The 23,849-nt window shown below is 39.4% G+C and overlaps 2 long non-coding RNA genes across 2 annotated transcripts; one reads left to right on the forward strand and one right to left on the reverse strand.

The window, feature by feature from the left end:
* Positions 1-1,641: 1,641 nt before the first annotated feature.
* On the forward strand, positions 1,642-4,592 carry LOC307154136. The gene is made up of 3 exons (XR_013820280.1): positions 1,642-1,719; positions 1,811-1,921; positions 4,377-4,592. It is a non-coding gene; the product is annotated as an uncharacterized lncRNA (long non-coding RNA).
* A 10,682-nt stretch (positions 4,593-15,274) lies between these two features.
* LOC307154139 lies at positions 15,275-15,898 on the reverse strand. The gene is made up of 3 exons (XR_013820281.1): positions 15,851-15,898; positions 15,690-15,734; positions 15,275-15,312 (listed from the first exon to the last, which is right to left on the reverse strand). It is a non-coding gene; the product is annotated as an uncharacterized lncRNA (long non-coding RNA).
* Positions 15,899-23,849: the final 7,951 nt, after the last annotated feature.

The raw sequence follows: 23,849 nt of genomic DNA on the forward strand, positions 1-23,849 counted from the left end.
ATCTGTTTTGCAGTTCCTGAGTCTATAATACAGATCCTATTTATTTTGCGTTAGCATGAATCTGCAGTTTCACAATACATGAATTACACTTATGAATAACAGTAAAATGCTGCAAATATTTTTTTTTCTTACAGTTGAAAGGCGATTTACACCTTTACAAATCTTCTCTTCCGCATGCAAATTTAATTGTTGGGACTTTTATTTTGACGCCGCGGCGGACCTTTATGTCGACAGCGCTTAGAACGCCAGACAGAGCCTCAGCTCATAGTGCTCGCATTCTCCGTTTTCATTAGTTGACGATCTGTTTAACAGTCTTGTCTAATACGTTATTTCGATACACCGAAAGTAGACCGTAATGAAAAGTTATAAGCGTACGTTATAAGGTGTGATTGATGTCCAGTGCACGCGACAGTCGTGTCGAAAAAGTGGATCTGTACCGTAAGACTTTCGTTCATCTTCGGAACACAAATGAATATATTTTTGATTAAATCTGAGAGCTGTCTCCCTCCTCTATGGGCAATTTCATTCTGCCGGTCCAGAAAAGTTAGTAAAAACATTGTTAAAATAGTCCAAGTGACTACAGTGGCTCCACCTTAAGTTTATCAAGCGACGACGACAATACTTAATGTAGAAATAAAATTGCAAAAACATTTATTAAAATCTATAAAATGATATAAGGCATGAATATGTGTTATCATACTGTATATGTAGACATTTCCAGATGTAACATGAGGAACAATTTATAAGCTTTATGTTCAATGTATTTTTGAAATATATTTTCATAAATGTATTTCAGTATATTTAACAGTGCTTCACATATATGTGAATAACCTATATTAATATGAATTTATTAATAGGCTATATCCGTGCTGGTTTATTGGGGTCTATGGTGTTATAAACTACTGTGATGTTTAAAATGTTTTAATGGATGTATATAGAGGCATATTATATAAATGTAGTGGTTGTTCAGCAAGTAACATTTTCCCAGAACGTTTTATGATAGCCTAAATATAACATTCAGAAAATACTAATAACATTATAAGGTTGTTCTAAGAACGTTTTCTCTCAACATTACAAGAATGTTAATAACGTTATAAGAACGTTCCAAAAACATTATTTCAATAACATTCTGTACTAACATTTACACAACGTTAGTGAATGTTCTGGGAACGTTCCCTGTTAGATGGGCTTCTCACACCCCCCTAGCGGCTGTGATAGGGAAAACCACCCTTGCAACTTTGGGCCAGCCTCAGCGTCAGGAAGTATCGCATGAAATCAGGTCTCGCGATGTAACGAATTGCTTTACGGCACTGCACACATACACTATCTAAACATTTATATGCTAGCCTTCTGTGTATCATACATACCTCAGTGGACATGGCTCCGTGCGTTCGCCGGCTTCTTTGAAAACAAATGCAGCGGGAGAAGATGGTAGGGGGAGAGTCGCCAACGAGTTTTGACGATAGTGTTGTCAAATATCTATTCCGAAGCTGTAGGGGGAGCTCTATAGAGAAAGCGAAATTGCCAAAACTGCATAGCACCGCTTTAATATCATTTCTGAAGACATTTAAGGTGATAAAATTGTTGATATTGACTCCTTTTCTTCTGTGTGGTCAGTTTTGGGAGGTGATGAGCACGGAATTGACCCGACAGGAACTTACCATGGGGACAGTGATCTGCAGTTGGAGCGGATTAATGTGTACTACAATGAAGCCACTGGTCAGTTTGCATTTGCAATGTATTAAAACATAAAAAAATGTCATTCAAAGTTTTACATTTAAGAGTGGAAATGTGCACTTTACTACGACAGGTGGAAAGTATGTTCCTCGTGCTGTTCTTGTCGACCTGGATTCTGGAACCATGGATTCGGTGAGATCTGGACCATTTGGGCAGGTCTTCTGACCAGATAACTTTGTCTTAGGTAAGTTAAGCCTGTTTTCATATGGGAGAAATTGTTCACCTGCAAGCTGGTCAATGTGGAAACCAAATCGGTGCCAAAGTGAGTAACAGTTAAGGGTATTGATTACATCGCTGCTATATTCATTGACCTTGCAAAAGCTTTTGATTCTGTGGTCCACAACATACTCATTGACAGACTCAGCAGCATTGGTGTCACTGATCACTCACTGGTTTGGTTCACAAATTTTCTCTCACACCGGGTTCAAAGTGTAAGATTAGAAAACCTTGTATCCCACTCTCTCCCGATCATCAGGGGTGTGCCCCAAGGTTCTATCCTTGCTCCAACTCTTTTTTTAATTTATATTAATACCATTCCATCGGCAGCTGGCAATTCTTTCATTCACTTATACGCTGATGATACAGTTCTTTATGCCACAGGTCCCTCCCCTGATGCTGTTCAAGCTACCCTGCAAGAAAGCTTTTACCAACTTCAACAATCCTTTACACAACTCAACCTCAGTCTCAATACCTCCAAAACAAAAATCATGTGGTTTCACCGAAAGGGTACTACGCCTCCACCAGCACTTAACATCACCACCTGTAATGGGGCTACTTTAGAACAAGTCACTACATATAAATACTTGGGCATCTGGTTGGACACATCTCTTACTTATTCTACCCACATATCTAAGCTGCAATCTAAGGTTAAAGCCAAGCTTGGTTTTCTTTACAGAAACCGCTCTTCATTCACCACTTCTGCCAAACTTACTCTTATTCAAATGACCATCTTACCCATTTTAGACTACGGAGACACCATTTACAGGGTTGCTTGCAAATCCACCTTGTCAAAACTTGACACTCTTTATCGTTCCGCTATCAGGTTTGCCACAAATGCTCCGTCCAACACACACCACTGCGCTCTTTACACATCTGTCAACTGGTCCTCCCTTCACAATCGCCGTAAAATTCACTGGTTCACTTTCATTTACAAGACCTTTCTTGGCCACTCACCGCCTTACTTAGGTCACCTGCTGCAGCCAAAGCCCGTCACTTATGATACCCGGGCTTCACTTTATCTTCAATTAATAATCCCCAAAACCAAAACAGCCATCGGTCTAATATCATTTCAATCTGCTGCCGCTCGGGACTGGAATTCGCTCCAAAATACTCTCAAAATTGATAAGCAAATTTCAACTTCATCATTTAAATCTGTTATTTCACACCTGTTCACGGACACATGTAGCTGTTTCTCTTCATAGTCAAAAATAAAAATAATAAGGAGGAAAAGGAAGAGAAAAAGGAGAGAAGAAAAGGAAAGAAGAAAAGAAGGAAGGGGAAAGGAGGAGAAAGAAAGAAGAAGAAGTTTTTTTTTTTTTTTCTCAGCAAATATTTCTATGTAGCTCCATTCATCATTTCTATATACATATAGCTGGTCAATGTGGTCTGTTGTCTACTGTGTTGAGTTTTCAATTGTATTTATGTAATTGCTTACCTGTAAGTATCTATAATGTTTTGTACTTTTTAACTCTACTTCCCCTTTCCCTAAGTGGTTATTCCACTTGTCAGGCCGCCATTGTAAATAAGAACTTGTTCTTAATGACTTGCCTGTAAAAATAAAGGATAAAAAAAAATTCGACGTTAGGCCAATAAAGGCTTGTTGCGAGGGGCATAGTTTGTTTGTTGTCTAGTTATCATTTGTATAACTAATTATAATTGAATATTTATGTTTAACTATGCTTTTCTAGAGAAAAATAACTTCGGATAAGATGAGCAACTACCGATCTAACTTTATCGGTTTGTTTTTTTCCTCTAAACCCAGTTTATAGTTTTGCAAGTTGCCATGACAACACTTAAAAAGTGGCCATTATTTAAAAGCATCTTATTTAAGGGGGAACTATGCAGGTTTTTTTTAGGGTTTCTTTTTAGCTTAATTTACCTTAACTGAACAGCTTCAGAGTCATTGGAATGGTTATATGACTTTTTTCGGGTTGAATGGTGGTCTCCCAGCCAACAAAATTATGTTCTGAGAACGTTTTCCAAACATTCCATTTTGGTTGTGGGAATGTTGATTTGAAATGTTCAAAAAACGTGGAAATGTCCAGTTTGCTTAACGTTGCTGGAACGTTATCTTAAGGTTAGCATAATGTTGCTGGAACGTTCTTTCACCCAAAATTTTATTAACAGTACAACATTCAGATAACATGGTAGCAGACAGCACGTGCATCTGCAGAAACGGGTTCATAGGCTAGTAGTATTTATGATAGCAGGTAGGTTGGTAGGTAGAGAGATTCTGATGGACTTTTACAAAAATAAATAAATACATAACTCATGACAGATCTAACCATTTGAAATGGGCATATCAATATGCAGCTTAAAGCAAGATTAAAATAATAGCTTAATACCAATAATTAGCATTAGATGCACAGACAGATTCATAGCCTGTAATTTTCTCATACATATATTTTTATTATTATTAGCGGATGTGTGTCGCTCAAGGTGGAAGAGCTTGAGGGACCAGTACACCAGGGAAAAGAGGAAGGAGAGCGTAACAGGAGTGGGGCTGGGGCCTCATCTGCTCGGCCATGGAAATATATGGCTGTGATGGGGTTCCTGGCCCCATTCATGGAGGGTAGGCCAACCACCTCCAATCTGCCCCGCCAAGCTACCCCTGCCACACTCCCCCCAGCTGCACCCATCCCCCCACCAGCACCTACCCCTTCGGCTGCAAGAGGGCCGAGGTTAAATTTAAAATATATTCTTTAGTGTATGAGGCGGATATGGAGGGGAGTCATTTTATTTAAAATGTTACTTATGTTCATGTTTGTGTTGTACATTATACATATTTATATTTAATATTTTAAGTTTATTTTGTTCAAAAAGTTCATACTTATACTTATTAAGTTAATATTTTGTTCATTGAGTTCATATTTATATTTATTATTTTAAGTTTATTTTGTTCAATAAGTTCATGTTGTTCAGTAAGTTTATATTTTGTTCAATGTAGTAAAATTTTGTTCATCAGTGTTCATTATTCTGTAGGGTTTATACTTGCTGTGCACATTTGCTAAGCCGATATAGATAGGTACTGTAGATAGATAGATTTATTGCAACTGTACAAGTACAATAGAATGTTGTTTGGATGAATCCTGTTGATACCCACATAAAGAAAAAGATAAACTTCAGAGGTACAACTAATAACTAAACCATAAAATTTACTTTATTTTATTTAGTTAATAAATAACTAAACTAAAATCTGATTCTGATTTTCGTTACCTAGATTTAGTAACTAAATCTACCATTTATTAGTAGATAAATGGTTATTTATCTACTAATAAATAACCATTAATAACAAATGGTTATTAACTAAACTAACAACTAATAACCATTTTTTTATGAAAAAAAGAAAACTGACGATATATGTATTATATATACACAGAATGAAGAGTTTAATGACAAGGTTGAGTTAGAACAGGTGAGTTGTCACAAAGGGTCAGGGGAGGTGTCTAGTAGTGTAACATCCCTGTGAAGTTTATTTAGTGTGGTTGTTCAGGCTAAAAGGGCTCTATGTTTTTCATAACAGTGGGGTGAAAATGCTGTGTGAAGGGGGAAGTCGGGTGTATCACATATATCTATGCTTTACATTTCCATGTGTTATACTTATGAAACATGGACCTTTGCTTTTAAAGAGCAATGTATGTATAATGCTTGTGCTACTTTGGAACTATGCCTTTAAAGGACAATGTGGGTGGCTCTTAAAAGAGCCGTTGTGTTATGCAGCTGCTGGATCGTTTTATGGCTGGACCTGCCAAGGAACAGCGCCCTCTTCGCTGAAATAAGAGGCGAAGTTGCCTCTCACTCTCAAGGCCTCCCGTGTGGCGTTGTTAGCAGACATCCTGGAAACTCCCCGGGGGCAACTACCATCACCAGGCCTAGGGTAACTACCTGCCCTGTGCCTTCTCCTCAGGGTCATGACACGCAGATAGTTGTGGAGAACGCAAGTGGCTCTGACACACGTCTCAGCAGTAGTGGGGCTGACAGCCATCACTCTTCTGTACATTCTCCACTGTGAAGACAGAATACCAAAAGCACACTCAACTACAAGCCTGGCACGACTGAGGCGGTAGTTGTACACCCTCTGCTCTCTAGGGACATGAGGGCCAGGGAAAGGGCGCATGAGGTTCAGGCGGAGGGGAAATGCCTCATCTCCTACAAACACAAATGGCATTGCACTACAATGCTCAGACCCAGGGATGACCGCAGATTCAGGGAGGTCCAGGGTGCCATCTCGGAGGCCCTCACCAAAGGCAGAGTTGTAGAGGGATCCGCCGTCACTCGTCCTGCCATATCCACCAACGTCAACTACCCTGAAGAGGTAGTCGGCATCGACCACTGCCAACAACACAATGGAATATGCGCCTTGTAGATATAGTATAGGGAGCCGGAGTTGTCTGGGGCCTGGATGACCACGTGCTTCCCATCCACCGAACCAAAACAGTTGGGGAAGTTCCAGCGATGACTGAACACTTCTGCAATGGCACGCCAGTCCTCCATGCATGGTGCAGGCAGGTACTCAGGTAGCAGGGCATCCCAGATGGCACCTGACACCTCTTTCACCACTCTTCCCACAGTGCAGTGGCCAACCCTGTTGTTGCTGGATATTGTCCTGAACGAATCCCCTGTTGAGAGGTATCTGTGAACAGTAGTGGAAAGAGTACTGAAAAAACATACTCAAGTAAAAGTACCATTACATTCCAAAAAATGTAGTGTGAGTAGAGTAAAAAGTACTTGTCCAAAAAACTACTTGAGTAAGAGTAAAAAAAGTAGCTAATTTAAAAGTACTCATGAGTAGTGAGTACTGAGCTGCAGATTCTACCCCCTTATAATAAACACTGCACTACAATTTATACATTTAAAAAAATTGCACATACTGTAATTCACATTATATTTTGTTCTTTGTCAGAAAGATTGAAGAATATCTATCCATCCATCTTTTTAAAATGCTTCAAATACTCATACTCATGTTTGCAGTACACTCATCACCATTTAAATCATATTATTTGAAAAAAAAAAGCATTTAAAATTAGGCGAAAGGCCACTGAGCCTGAGCATGCTATTGTTGCACATAAAATATCAATATTCATAACTGTGCAAAGAATTCAAAAAACCTTTAGAAACTCGTATGATAGTTCAGCATCACACACCATGAGATGGGTTAAATAGAGAGATTAAAAAATAACCAATTTCTCTCCAAAACGGTACCAAATAGGCCCTGTAGATAGCCCAGCCTATATATAAATACCATATTAAGCAGAAATGTGAAATGTACCTAAGCATATTAGAGGAAGACGCTTGATATCTGGATTGAATTGTTGAAGAATGCACTTCCACAGCAGTCACGAGTAACAGCAGGAATAGGCAGTTAAAGTTTTCTATGCTTAATTTGATTTGATGACAGTCACGAGACCGATTACTCGATCCAATCACGTTGATGGATAAAATTAAAATTAAAACAAGCATGTAATGAGTAACGACCACAAACAGAAGGAAAATAGCGGAGTAAAAGTACTGATACATCACTTAAAATGTACTCAAGTAAAAGTAAAATTACACAATTTTTAAACTACTCAAAAAAGTACAATTTCTGAAAAAAACTACTTAATTACAGTAACGTGAGTATTTGTAATTCGTTACTTCACACCCCTGTCTGTGAAGATATGAAGATATATTAATTTACATTTGCATGTAGACAGGAAATAGAAATTAACAGTGGGACGCATTATTTCTACACACACACACAAACGGTTGCTAGGGGGGTGCTAGACGGTTTGTAGTTGTCACAGATGGTTATTATGGAGTTTTTATAGACTTCTTAGCATGTTATTAACACTAGAGGAGCATTTGATGCTTCTCTTAAAGCATGGGAAATTTCTGAGGTTATAAAAATACTCTCAAAGCCATTTGTCCCTTTATAGACAATTGATGTATATCTATTTAAACTACGTATTTAATTAGTAATTACTACCTATTAAATAAATGCCTGGAAACTCTTTAACCTCTTTACATGTGAGAGTTACAGGTCCAGTTCATAAGAAGAGTCATATCTACAAACCAGTACATTGCCGCTTTACTAACTGTTCTAACATTGTAATGATATTACAGTATAAAGTCATTTACAAACTTGCCTTGCGCAATTTGTCCTGCAACTCTGGGTCTGCCACCTCTTCTATGGAAGGGGCAAGTGGTGGAAGGCCACTGACTTGCCTGAAAAGCCGATGGGAGAAGAAGTGTGGAGAAACCCCTCCCTGAATTAGGTAAACTGCTACCATTTGGCCCACAAGCCTATCGCGTTGTGTAGAGCTATAGAGGAATAAAATGTCAAATTTATGGTCTTGATGCATTAAAATGTATTTGTGTTTAGTGCTAGTGTAGGATACCCAGTGACTAATGATATCATATAATAATATTAAAATAGTGATATTTAAGATGATTTTGTGGAAAGCAAACATAGCAACACTGTCTAGAGCCAAAGCTTGTGATTCGGAAGGCCCTTCAAAAATATGGTGCTCCTGGAGCTGGCCCATGAGGAGGCGACAGAACTCCCTTGTCGGCCCACCTTCATCAACAGCCCCTTCACCCACTCCACTCTCATCCACAAACACCACATCCAGCCTGGACTGAGGATCAAACGTGGACCGACTGAAAGCTCTCACCGCACAATCAAATTCCTCTCCACAGAGGACATTAACTTGACTGGCAGTGATAGCCCTCTGCCTCACCCTCGACTGCAGGCAACGCAACATGTCACTAATGTCCAAATGTCTGTATTGTAGACAAAAAATACATTGACATAAAGAAGGAATTAAATGACATATCTTTTCTCATGCGCATATTCTGATACCCAAACCTAGACATTTTGTACAACATTTATATGCTACTTTTCACCAGAATAAAGAATGGTGCATCTACAAAACAAGTGAATTCCTCCTTGTTTGCAAATGCAAGCATGTTGTGTTTTTATTGCTTAAGAGCAGTATTGTCTATGAAGTAAGCATTCACTACTCACTCTTCAGATATGCCAAGTGACAAGAGAGACATGGCGGGCCGTGGAGGTGAAATGGCATATAGTGGAAGTGAAATAGTGGGCCTTGGAGGTGAAATAGCGGGCGACAATCCAGTCGATGACATGTCCGTATTTGTTCGCATTTCCTGAAATGATAACACATTCATTACATGTATGTTACATACTTATACATATAAATTAGGGCTGCACAATATATCAAAATTATTGAAATATCGCAAATGTATATATTGCAATATACATATCGCAACGGCTTGCAATAACTGGGGTCATGAACAAAAGACAAAGAGAAAATCAATCTCTGCTCTTGGCTTAATAACTTTTGTAGCTTTAATAAGAATCAGTATATATATTTAATTCACACAGTGAAAACTGAGCAGTGTTTATTTTTACATTTGATTATTCAGTTTCTGTTGTTAAATAAACCTAATGTAGGCCTACCTGAAACCCTTAACCCTGTGGTTTACACTGATGTTAAAATTACACTTCTAATGATACAGTAAAACACTGCTGTTCACTTTCAGAAGTTGTAGGGATGTTTTCTTGTCACAAAAAGAATGTGAAACACTATGTAGGTTATAGGGGTGTGCACAGCAGCCGGTATTTGTATCTGTATTTGTATTTGTTGAGGGGGGAAAAGTATTTGTATTTGTATTTGTATTCGAGTAAAATTCAAAATAGGTGTAAAAATCATTTTTTTTTGCGTTACACTTCTAATTTACGTTATAGCGTAAGTACTCTTTAATTATATCCATTATAATAATTATGGCTATGCAATATTGGTTGATGTTTTTCCATAAATCCAGCAATGAACATGTAACAAGGAACGTCATTGAAAAGAAAATAACATAACAGCATTACCAACGTTAACGTTACTCTGTCAACAGCCTATTGTCTAAATTACAGAGCTAACAGAGCTACTAGTGTTGTCACGGTGCCAAAATTTCAGTATTCGGTACCAATACCAGTGAAAATCCACAGTTCTCGGTACCAAAGCTTAATTTAGATTAAATTTACATATATTAAAGTGTATATCACGGTTACAAAGATGGAAACTGTAGTATTAAAAACACTTTACAATAAGATTCCATTTGTTAGATAACATTAGATAAAATTACCTAACAATAAACAATAGTTATGTACTGTTGCAATTATTCTTCTTGGGGTTAATTTAAAAATACATTTTTAAAATCAAAAGTTAACATTATTTCTGTTAACATTATTTAATGCACAATGAATGAAGTGAACAAACATGACCAATCAAGTGTTTGTATTAAATAACATTCACAAACATTAATTAATGTTGTAAAAATATATTGTTCACTCAATGTGTTGATGTTAGATAATGCATTAAGTGATGTTAATGAATGGTATCTTATTGTAGTGTTACCAAACTATACAGGAGATAAAACGTATTTTTATTTGACTTGACTGTACTTTTATTTAATCCAAAACTGCATTCATATTTAATTTTAAAAGGGCGTTTTAAACCTGCTAAGAGTTATCCAGCCAAGAATAAGCCTAGAACTGCTTTTCTGACGGACTGATATTAATGACATAATGACGGCTTTTTATTTCATTTCTCATCTCCATAAATATATCTAAAGCTAATGCAAGGGCTAGAAATCAATTAATTCTTTGCTGATACTTCCTCGTCATCATGAAGATCGCAGTTCGCACCGCTTTCTCCTCTCTCGTGGCGTCTGTCGTTGCGATGCAACCATGGACATAGGCGTGCCTGGAAAAACGAGCGCGCCGCTCGCTTCTGTTATGTCTATGGTTATAAGCGTGCTTGCCGCGCGCCTACATTTGAAATCTGCACGCGCAAAAAGCGCGCTATGTGAACGGCCCCTTATGACAACGTGACATTAGCCTAATCCAAAATATTTCCATATGTGGGTCTTTCCTCCTTTCTTATCAACAAGTGGATTTACAGCCACCACATCAGCAGCGCCGCCGGTCGCCACGTCTCATGAGGAAACGCAGCTTTTTGATATAAAGTTTTTCTTGTTCCCGAATACAAATACTTTAAAAGTATTTGTTCGAAATGAGTATTCGTAAAAAACACATTATTTGTGCCTTTCCGAATACCGTATTCGGGTTCGGCTCCACCCCTAGTAGGTTATATAATTTTAAATATATTTTAAAGATAATTTAAGTTCATTTTACACACTTAAAGCATTATCGTATCGCATATTGAATATCGCATTATTTAATGAGTTATCGTATAACGCATTTTTCTTCAGTATCGTGCTTCCATAATATATATATATGCACTAACCTAAAGGATTTTTAGGAATACCTGTTCAATTTCTCATTAATGCAATTATCTAATCAACCAATCACATGGCAGTTGCTTCAATGCATTTAGGGGTGTGGTCCTGGTCAAGACAATCTCCTGAACTCCAAACTGAATGTCAGAATGGGAAAGAAAGGTGATTTAAGCAATTTTGAGCGTGGCATGGTTGTTGTTGCCAGACGGGCCGGTCTGAGTATTTCACAATCTGCTCAGTTACTGGGATTTTCACGCACAACCATTTCTAGGGTTTACAAAGAATGGTGTGAAAAGGGAAAAACATCCAGTATGCGGCAGTCCTGTGGGCGAAAATGCCTTGTTGATGCTAGAGGTCAGAGGAGAATGGGCCGACTGATTCAAGCTGATAGAAGAGCAACTTTGACTGAAACAACCACTCGTTACAACCGAGGTATGCAGCAAAGCATTTGTGAAGCCACAACACGCACAACCTTGAGGCGGATGGGCTACAACAGCAGAAGACCCCACCGGGTACCACTCATCTCCACTACAAATAGGAAAAAGAGGCTACAATTTGCACGAGCTCACCAAAATTGGACAGTTGAAGACTGGAAAAATGTTGCCTGGTCTGATGAGTCTCGATTTCTGTTGAGACATTCAGATGGTAGAGTCAGAATTTGGCGTAAACAGAATGAGAACATGGATCCATCATGCCTTGTTACCACTGTGCAGGCTGGTGGTGGTGGTGTAATGGTGTGGGGGATGTTTTCTTGGCACACTTTAGGCCCCTTAGTGCCAATTGGGCATCGTTTAAATGCCACGGCCTACCTGAGCATTGTTTCTGACCATGTCCATCCCTTTATGACCACCATGTACCATCCTCTGATGGCTACTTCCAGCAGGATAATGCACCATGTCACAAAGCTCGAATCATTTCAAATTGGTTTCTTGAACATGACAATGAGTTCACTGTACTAAAATGGCCCCCACAGTCACCAGATCTCAACCCAATAGAGCATCTTTGGGATGTGGTGGAACGGGAGCTTCGTGCCCTGGATGTGCATCCCACAAATCTCCATCAACTGCAAGATGCTATCCTATCAATATGGGCCAACATTTCTAAAGAATGCTTTCAGCACCTTGTTGAATCAATGCCACGTAGAATTAAGGCAGTTCTGAAGGCGAAAGGGGGTCAAACACAGTATTAGTATGGTGTTCCTAATAATCCTTTAGGTGAGTGTATATTGTTTTGAATTGAGGGAGTGAAACCAGCATATGAATGAAAAATATCAGTATTCTTTCAATAAAGAAAATAATAATAATGATGTTGATGCACAAATAATTACTATTTGTAGTAATCATATAATATAAACACACATGTATCACATGTTCTCACCTGTACCTCCTCCGAAGATAACCACAACACATAAAGAGTGGAAGGCCCATCTATGCCATGATCCTCTAAGGTACCTACTAGACTGCTATATAACTGTGAACACCTCACTTGCCATGTCATCAACACCAGCAAATGCAACCAGGTCCTGTCAGAAGCTAAATAAATGATCCGTAATTGAAACAAAATCAATATCTTTCTTCAACAAATAAGTATATATGTGAAATAGCAATTAACCTGAAATGACTAAGAGACATTGAATCTCCTCTTCAGGATTCTCCCGTCTGGGTATTTAAATTGTATCATAAGACCACTGGCCGGCTCAACAATTGCTGATATATGCCTCCGGCGATCATCTATTGCCTTTTTAAAAAGTTAAAACTTTTCAATTACATACACAAAGATAATGTGGCCTAATTTTTTAAGACATCATATTTGAACAGACTTTTCGACATCATACTCTTCCATCTGTCTCCTTATCTCCTGTTACATTTGAAAATGTACAAACACAAAATAAGAAATTTTGAAGAACAGTTTATGGTCCACATTGACTTCCATAGTATTTCTTTTTTCTACTGTGGAAGTCAATAGCTACTATCAACTGTCTGGTTGCCAACATTCTCAAAATATCTTCTTTTGTGTTCAACAGAAAAAAACAAAAAAACAAAAAAAAACTCATACAGGTTCAGAACAACTCCTATTATTGTTTTTGTATTATTATACTGTCACAGATCAGCCAGTATTCTTCAAAACAACACATGGAGGACGTGAAATGCCAGTTTTATGTTTATTTTAAGTTCTCCCAAGCCAGTAAAGTGCAAGGTGCTCACAAGTGCCAAAAACATGTAAAAATTCAACAGAAAAAAAAAAAACTTAAGAAAAACAACAACTTCAATATACAAAAAAACAAAAACAAAACAATAACCTTGGATCAGGTATAACCATTCAATCAGAGTACTCAGCAGATACTGCACTCACTACCATCAGTCCTAGACTCTCTTGACCACTTCCTTGTGTGATAATTTATACACATGGGTACAACCATTTCTCAGCAATAATCACAGGAGAAAGTATTAAAGACCATGAACATGTGTTAAAGATCATGTAAAAGTATTAACAGATCAAATAACCCCATTTCCTTCATCACACAAATTTAAATAACACAGCACAAACTTCAGTTCAACAATAATTAGAGGAAGTAAATATCAATAACTCAATAACAATATCCAAACAATTCCACCCCCTTACCCACCATACTTGGTATCTCCCACTCCCATGACGCAACACAGCACAGGTATAAAAATCATGAAAAAAACCCATTCCAGTCTTTTACCCAAATCAAGATGGCCACCACCATGTATGCTGATCCAGGTGATAATCAACAGTTTGTGGAAAGCTTAAATGCCCTCCGGGTTAGTGCTCAGGTGGCCAGTCTGGGACACAAAAGTCTAGTTGTAGGTGTATGGTTGTGTGGGTCTGTGGTTAATCCATCTCTCCCATGGCTGGTACATCCAGGTAAATAAAGAGTCTTTAAAACCCAAGTATGTGTTCATGTGTTTTCTAGAAAGGGCTAACAAGGGGAACACAGGGAACAGAGGCCCAGCAAACACAGAACGTTGGCACAACGTAGCCAACCTTCTAACAACGTTTTAACAACATGGCCAAAAGGTTGCTATAACTACGTTGTGTAGTGAAGGTTGTTACAGCGTTGTCACAATGTTGGCATTAAACCACCGTTCAGGGCCATTGCTTAAGGTTGTGCCAACGGTGTCTTGACAACCACTGGACTACATATGTACTCGTCACTACCCTGAAGCGGGAAAATCAGCCTTTTAAATTCCAACCACCTGTTGTTGGGCTCATTGTGTTCTCATTCATCATCGAGCAAGGATACGTGAGTATTGCGTTTAGCCTACCTCAGCTATCAAACACAACCTACAACTTTAATTTCTAATGTGATTAATGTAGCATCGCTCGCACTGTTTAGTTTTTCGTTTGATTTTTCCGCTATTTAGTCTCATTCGTTTCTTTGCTCCTCTGGATTTGTGGATGTTTCCCCGGTGACACCTGCTTTCGGCTACTGTCCGCCATACAGACCCGGTTTTGTTCATTAAATGTTCTGATCTGCCTTTGCTTTTTATGTTTTATTTTTTATACTTAAAATAAATTTGTATATACGTTTATTTATTTTTTTTCCATTTTTTTTTTTCACAAATGTATGACTTTTGGAAGTGCAATTTGATTATATGCAGTTTTAATAAAGTTGAATTAACGAAACCTCCTGTCATTTTTACTCTTCAAAGTGTAGGCTACACTTGCAGGTGTTGATAGCCCCATTAAATAATAATATAGATAAACAATAAACTATAAAAAGTATATAATTATCTAACAAAATACACCATATAAAAATATTGTCAGAACGTCGTCTCTCAGTTGCTGAATGTCGCGCAACAACGTTGCTACAGCCCTGTCGCGTCTTACAATTCTACGTTGTTACAATGTTGCGAGCACGTAGACAGCGACGTTGCCATAGCAGAAATGCAACGTGCCAGAGACGTTGCCACAACGTAAATGTGTTTGCTGGGGGGTAGCTCTGTGACACATACTTACCCTTGCTCTGTCAATTTCTAGGGAGTTACTGTACTCTATATCTTGTTGTTGCCTTAGGGCCCTCCATTCCCTTAAATCCTGCACAGATTTATGAAAATATAATGTAAATGTTGATTTTGAGGTAATAGTGCAGCATAGAACACAATAAGAAAAACTAGTGATTTCTGTTTGTGAATAGAATGAAGCCATGGATAATTAATGGAACTGATCTAGCAAACAAAAGCTTTGTGTAACTCTGGTCTATTAACCTACTAACTGTAGCGGGACGCTTTTTCATTGCCATTTTTCCCCAATCACATTTTCAATCATAATAAGTTAGGTCACTCGAAAGCTTAAACACTCAAAATTCATCCTGTGAAAATCTCCAGAAGCTATTCTTAGAAAACAGTTTACAGTATACAGTATTACCTGCTGAACAAAAGTTTCCTTTCAATATCTTAAAATAAAAAAATTACATTGTCATCTTGCACTATAGCTTCATCCTCAGCTGGCTCCAAAACCTGAAAAAGTTCAAAAAGCTGTTCTTAGAAAAACACCATATTCCTTGCTGAAAACTGTCACATGTAAATCATGGATTGCTTTTAATATCGTACATTTTAATAATTGAAAAATTTACATTGTCATCTTGCACTACATCTTCATCTCCAGCTGGTTCCAGAACCTGAAAAAGTAACAAAAATATATTCTATCAAAACAAATTACTTGCTGAAGAAGTGTCATTTAATCACATATAAATTATCAACTACAGTTTTTCTCCGTTGCCTTTGAGCATTTCTCAGATCAGAATGGAAATTCTCAAAACTGATTGGTCAGATGCCACATGTTGACACTTGTGCACAATGCACATTATAAAAGCAGCTGAAAAAACAAGTGTATAGAATCATATCCTCTGTCTTATGTACACAGCAGAACGTGAGTTCCTGGCAGGACTTTATGGTAGCGGGACAAACTGTGGGGAGGATTAAAGGGATAATCTGTCTGTGGCGATTTAATCCGCAGAATGCGAATTAACACTGCTGCACTTCTGGAAATTCCTCCCTTATTCTTCCCACAAATTCCCTCTCAGACATGGAATGTGGGACAACCAATAGTTTTTGTGTTTAGGGCAAAAGAGTTAACTATGCGAGAAGGAACAAAGTGCAAAACTTATCTCTTTAACCTTCCATGGTTTAGAGAATATCAAAACCTATCAAATAACAAATAGGCCAACATTCAAAAGGAATTCTGTGTGTGATATCAATGGAAGTCTGAAGAACGTCTATCCCGGCGAGATTCGAGAAAAAATATCCATTGCGATCATTTTCACGTTTTCTCCTGTCTTCTCCGGAATACCAGACATTTTCAAATTCCACCGTCTTTTATATGCCTCCAGTTCGTCGACTTTTTCCCACAGTTGTTTGTTTTCAGTGATCACAGCCGCTACTTGAACACCTAACGTTAACTGTTAGTTCGTTAGTTTTAGCTACAGCCCTCTCGGTTTTGTCGGCAACTGAATCAACTTTAGTGGCGAGTTGGGATATCAGGGTCGTATTGGATGCAACAGACATTTCAATTTTTCAGTAACTTCTCCATGAAATCATCTTGCTTTTTTCCCAGCCTCTCAATCGCCTTCAGTCTACCATTTTTGTATTTCCGTGTAAGGGCTCATCTATATACCTCTATCTATATATCTCATCTCATACCTGTCGTCGTATCTTAGGAAGAGGGCTGTTGATCGAGGTGTCTGAAGATGGTAAACAATCCATACTTAAATCCTCTTCGACTTCGGGGTGATTTTATCATGCACACGCTTCACACTTTCCGCCATTCCTTCCATTTGACTCAGGCTACGTTTCGGCAGCGTGTGTTTCAATCAACGCACTCGGCAGGCCGTGATAGACGTTCAATTCAGTCCCAAAAGGCAAATGTTCTTAATTCCAGCTTAATAACGTTGTAGAATCATTCAAAACATAAATACACTTGTACAAGTAATGCAAAAAATCAAGGAAGGAAAAAATTAGATTAAGTTTTGCACAAAAGTTTATGCAAGACAGAAACGGTTTAGCTACACAGACGCCATCTTGGCGCGAACTAAAAAAAAAGTGGATCTGTACTGTAAGACTTTCGTTCATTTTCGGAACACAAATTAAGATATTTTTGATGAAATCTGAGAGCTGTCTCACTCCTCCATAGGCAATTTCCTTCTGCCGGTCCAGAAAAGTTAGTAAAAAGATTGTTAAAATAGTCCAAGTGAAATAGTTTATCAAGCGACGACAATACTTAATGTAGAAATAAAATTGCAAAAACATGTATTAAAAACTATAAATGATATAAGGCATGAATATATTTTATCATACTGTATATGTACACATTTCCAGATGTAACATGAGGAACAATTTATAAGCTTTATGGTCAATGTATTTTTGAAATATATTTTCATAAATGTATTTCAGTATATTTAACAGTGCTTCACATATATGTGAATAACCTATATTAATATGAATTTATTAATAGGCTATATACATGCTGGTTTATTGGGGTCTATGGTGTTATAAACTACTGTGATGTTTAAAATGTTTTAATGGATGTATAGAGGCATATTATATAAATGTAGTGATTGTTCAGCAAGTAACATTTTCCCAGAACGTTTTATGATAGCCTAAATATAACATTAGAAAATACTAACATTATAAGGACGTTCTGAGAATGTTGTTCTAAGAACGTTTTCTATCAACATTATGAGAACGTAATGTTGATAGAAAAAGTTGATGGCACATAGTCTTAGAGCTCAAACATGACAGTCTGGGGCTCAGGTCAGGAAGCAGACAGACTGGCTTAACCGACCGTCTGCTAGCGGCCTCACGTCACCAAGGTCAGATAAATCCCATCACATAGAGCCTCTTTCACCTAACTATCATCATATAGAGACTGTGTCTGTTCCCCGAATTTGGAAATCCAAAAAAACGTTTAAACCCATCTAAGGTTAAAAATGTAATTGATGTTCAACAAATAAAAAACAGCTATAATACAGATGATCAAATGCTAAAGCTTGGGTTGCTGAATATTTGATCGCTTACTTAAAAAGCACTCATTGTTAATGATTTGATTTCAGATAATAATCTAGATGTGCTGTGTTTGACAGAAACCTGGCTAAAACCAAACGATTACATTACTTTAAATGAGTCCACCCCGCAAGATTACTGTTATAAACATGAGCCTCGTCTGAAACACAAAGTGGGAGGTGTTGCTGTAATTTATAGTAATATATAGTAATATTTTCAAAACCACTAAGAAATCAAGTTTTAAATATAATTCTTTTGAAGTGTTAGTACTTAATGTAAAAATATATAGTATAAATGATAAATCACGTTTGAGATTTGTGCTGGCTACTGTATACAGGCCACCAGGGCACCATAAAGATTTTATCAAAGAATTTGCAGACTTTCTATCAGAATTAATATTGACTGCAGATAAAGTACTAATTGTTGGTGACATCGATAATGAAAAAGATGCATTGGGTTTGGCATTTAAAGACATTGTAAACTCTATTGGAGTTAGACAACACGTGTCAGGACCTACTCATTGTCGTACTCTAGATCTAATATTATCACATGGAATAGATGTTGATGCCGTTGAAATTCTGCAGCAGAGCATCTCAGATCATTATCTAGTCTCGTGTATATGTTAGACCTATCACTTCTGCCACTAAAGATTGCTTTATTAATAATCTTCCTAATCAGTTTCATCATCTCAGCATCCCGGATAGCTTAGAAGAACTTGATATTGCAACAGAAACTTTTAACTCTCTCTTTTCCAGCACTTTAGACACAGTTGCTCCGTTGCGCTTAAAGAAGATTAAAGAAAATAGTCCAACGCCGTGGTACAACGAGCACACTCGGGCCCTTAAGAGAGCAGCCAGAAAAATGGAGCGGAACTGGAAGAAAACAAAACTAGAGGTATTTCGCATTTCATGGAAAGAGAGCTCGATTGCTTACAGAGAGGCTTTAAAAGCTGCTAGATCTGCTTATTTTTCAAACCTATTAGAAGAAAATAAACAAAACCCTAGGTATTTATTTGAAAAGGTGGCTAAACTAACGAAAAAGAAAGCTTCATGTCATGATTCTGCCATCTAGTCCTTGTCATTCTTTAATTCTTGAGGCAGGATCATGACAGACCCATGTTTTGTGTACAAGCACATGGTCATTTGTTTGGGCCATGTGCTTGTGTTGTCTCGTTCTCTTGCCCCGCCCCCTTGTTATCCTAGTTTTGTCATTATTGCTTTACCTGTGTCACCTGTTGTGTTATCATTAGTCTCCTATTTAATCCCCTTGTGTTTGCGGTCTTGTGCCGGTTCATTGTTACTTGTTACATGATACATGCTATCATTCATTGTGAGATTTTGTTCTTCTCTGTGAGTACCCTGTTAAGAGAAAGTTCTGTTTCTGTATTAGTTGTTTATTTGTAGTCTAGTTACGTCAAGTCATAGTCTAGTTTTGTCACTCGTTGTCCTGTCTGTGTTTTGCCCCCTCGTGGGTTTTGTTTTCCCCATTATTGTCATCAATAAACCTTGTGTGTAGTGCATTCTGTCTGTGCTTGGGTTCATCTCTGCATCCTCATAACAGAATGAACCGGCCAACAAGGAACCCAGCAGACAGTATGTCCTCTTTTGTTGAGCATAACCCGGATGACCTTGCACAATGGTGGCTGAGGGCTATTTCCGATGCAAGGAATGGCAAGCTGCCCATTCCTCCCCAGGGAGAGTGGTCTCTGAAGGAGTACGCCCGGGTCGCGAACGAGAGGAGGCTGTTCCTACCTGATATCCTCCTCAACCGCTACCTCATTGCGGGTCTCAACGCTCCTCCACCCCTGGCAGAACGGGAGAAGCTGGTCTGCTGCTCGTTTGGTGAGATGGTGGATTGTTTGTTGCAGAGGGAGTCGCGGGGTTCCACCTTGTCGTCACCATCACCCAAGCTGTCAGTGATCCCGGAGGGTTGTGTCCTGGCTGTGGTTACCCAGGGGAATCAAGCTGGCTCCACTTCCACCCCTGAGGCATCAGTCGTACCCGAAAGTCTCCTCGGCTAGCGAGGGAGACGGACCTCATGGGAGTCGGCATCAGAGTCCTCTGCGACGGAATCAGCCCTGTCAGAGACTATCCTCCATGCCCCAGTCACAGCTCCTGTTGAGCTTCCCCAACCAGTCGCTAGTCCAACCATAGCATCTGCTCCGCGGCCAAGGAGAAAGAAGAGGAGGAAGGGAGCCTCCAATCCTCTGTCTCTGTCTATCCCTGAGCTCGCTCCTACTGAAAGCGCTGTCCCAGAGTCTACTGCTACGGATAGCGCTGTTCCAGAGTCCGCTGCATCAGAAAGCGCTGTCCTAGAGCCTGCTGCTACGGATGGCGCTGTCCCGGAGTCCGCTGCTGCTGAGGGTGCTGTCCAAGAGCCCACTGCAACTGAGAGCACGGTCTCAGAGCCCGCTGCAACCGAAGGTACTATTCCTGAATCGGCTGCTGAAGGCGCGGTTCCAGAGTCTGCAGCAGTGAGCTGTTCCCGAGCCTGCAGTCGTGAGTGCTGCAGAGAGAGCAGCGGCCGATTCAGCTGCTGAGGCTGTTTTGCGCTCCGTTTCAGCTAGTCAAGAGATGCCGATCATCATTGCTGCAAGAACCCTGTCAGAGTACTTATCCCGTCTTGTCAAGATTCTAGAAGTCCCTGTCAGTCCTGCCTTGTCCCCAGACCCTGATCCCAGGCCAGCTGCAGAGAGCGCTGATCCCAGGCCAGCTGCAGAGAGCGCTGATCCCAGGCCGGTTGCAGAGAGTGCTTATCCCAAGCCGGCTGCAGAGATCGCTGATCCCAAGCCGGCTGCAGAGAGCTCTGTTCCAGCGTCAGCTACTATCAACGCCACTACAGAATCGGAGATGGGGAGCGTCGATTCCTATTCTACTTCGGGGAGCGTTGATTCCTGGTCTGTTTCTGCGAGCCCGGCACCTTCTCCCACTCCACAGTTGCCTGCTGTACCCCCCGTCATGATTCCTGTCCTGTCACCCGCTGTACCCCCTGTTTCTGTTCCTGTTGCGGTTTCCACCCCTGTCAAGCCGCCGTGTGTTTCCCCGGTCACCCCTGTCTCCACTAAACCCCGGACTGTTTCCCCCAAGACTTTTCCTCATGTGTCCCCATCCAAGTCTGCCCGGACCCCTCGCCATCAGCCATCGTCCCGTCATCCTAAGACCTCCGTTCCACCCATCCACCATGGACTTCCCCCCCCCATGAACTTTGTTGTCCCGTCTCCTCCCCTTCCTTGTTTATTATTTTTGCTATGTCACCCGGACCCTGTCGTTGTGTTTTGTTTACCTTTATTGTTATTTGTCATGTTTTGTTGGTTTGTGTCGGTGTCACAGTCTGTCATGTCCCGTGTTTGATGTTCCCTTGAGGAGCGTCTGGAAGCCGCTCCTTAAGGGAGGGGTTCTGTCATGATTCTGCCATCTAGTCCTTGTCATTCTTTAATTCTTGAGGCAGGATCATGACAAACCCATGTTTTGTGTACAAGCACATGGTCATTTGTTTGGGCCATGTGCTTGTGTTGTCTTGTTCTCTTGCCCCGCCCCCTTGTTATCCTCGTTTTGTCTTTATTGCTTTACCTGTGTCACCTGTTGTGTTATCATTAGTCTCCTATTTAATCCCCTTGTGTTTGCCGTCTTGTGCCGTTACTTGTTACATGATACATGCTATTATTCATTGTGAGACTTTGCTCTTCTCTGTGAGTACCCTGTCAAGAGAAAGTTCTGTTTCTGTATTAGCTGTTTATTTGTAGTCTAGTTACGTCAAGTCATAGTCTAGTTTTGTCACTTGTTGTCCTGTCTGTGTTTTGCCCCCTCGTGGGTTGTTTTCCCCATTATTGTCGTCAATAAACCTTGTGTGTAGTGCATTCTGTCTGCGCTTGGGTTCATCTCTGCATCCTCATAACACTTCAAGCACCGAAGTTTCCAAGAAGCACAGCAGTAATGACTTTATGAACTTCTTCACTTATAAGATTGATAATATCAGGGACAAAATTATAACTATGCAACCGTCTACTACAGTATCGCATCAGGCAGTGCATTGTAGTCTCCCTGAGGAAAAAATTTGATTCATTCGTTGCTATAGGAGAGGAAGAATTTACTAAACTCGTTAAATCATCTAAATCTACTACATGTATGTTAGACCCTACACCGACTAAGCTATTGAAAGAAATACTTCCAGAGGTCATAGATCCTCTTCTTAATATCATTAATTCATCTTTGTCTCTAGGATACGTACCAAAAACCTTTAAGCTGGCTATGATTAAACCGCTTGTTAAAAAAACGCAACTTGATCCTACAGAATTAGTCAGTTACAGGCCGATCTCAAATCTACCTTATCTGTCAAAGATATTAGAAAAAGCAGTGTCTTCACAACTGTGTTCCTTTCTTGAAAGAAATGATATCTGCGAGGATTTCCAGTCCGGATTTAGACCGTACCATAGTACTGAGACAGCTCTCATTAGAGTCACAAATGATTTGCTCTTATCATCCGATCGTGGTTGTGTCTCTCTATTAGTGTTACTCGATCTTAGTGCTGCATTTGACACTATCGACCATAACATTCTTTTAAATAGACTCGAAAATTATGTTGGCATTAGTGGAATTGCACTAGCATGGTTTAAATCATACTTATCTGACCGTTATCAGTTTGTAGCAGTAAATGAAGAGATGTCTCATCGATCACAAGTTCAGTATGGCGTACCACAAGACTCAGTACTAGGACCGCTGCTGTTCACTATGTACATGCTACCATTAGGAGATATCATTAGGAAGCATAGCATTAGCTTTCACTGTTATGCCGACGATACTCAGCTGTATATTTCTTCAAAACCTAACGAAACTTACCAATTCACAAAATTAACGGAATGCATAGCTGATATAAAAAATTGGATGACTCGTAATTTCCTACTTCTAAATTCTGAAAAAACAGAGATTCTAATTATTGGACAAAAAACTTCCTCACGTAATAACCTAGAATACTGTCTAACACTTGATGGCTGCTCTGTTAAGTCTTCGTCGGCGGTTATGAACCTGGGTGTGCTCTTTGATACCAATCTTTCATTTGAAAGTCACGTGTCTAGTATCTGTAAAACTGCATTTTTCCATCTTAAAAATATATCTAAATTACACCATATGCTCTCATTGACAAATGCGGAACAGTTAGTTCATGCGTTCATGACCTCAAGGCTAGATTATTGTAATGCTCTACTGTGTGGTTGTCCTGCACGCTTAATAAACAAACTACAGCTAGTTCAAAACGCAGCAGCTCGAGATCTTACCAGAACCAGGAAGTATGACCATATTAGCCCGGTTCTGTCAAAACTGCACTGGCTCCCTATTAAACATCGCATCAATTTTAAAATATTGCTGATCACTTACAAAGCACTAAATGGTTTAGCTCCGCAGTACTTGAGCGAGCTCTTAACGCATTATATTCCTTCACGTCTATTGCGATCTCAAAATTCCGGCCAGTTGATTATACCTACAATATCAAAATCGACTGCTGGCGGTAGATCCTTCTCCTATTTAGCACCAAAACTTTGGAACAGTCTTCCTAACATTGTCCGGGAAGCAGACACTCTCT

The sequence above is a fragment of the Squalius cephalus genome (assembly GCF_949319135.1).
Source record: "Squalius cephalus genome assembly, contig: scaffold_107, whole genome shotgun sequence".
Classification (NCBI taxonomy): Eukaryota; Metazoa; Chordata; class Actinopteri; order Cypriniformes; family Leuciscidae; genus Squalius; species Squalius cephalus.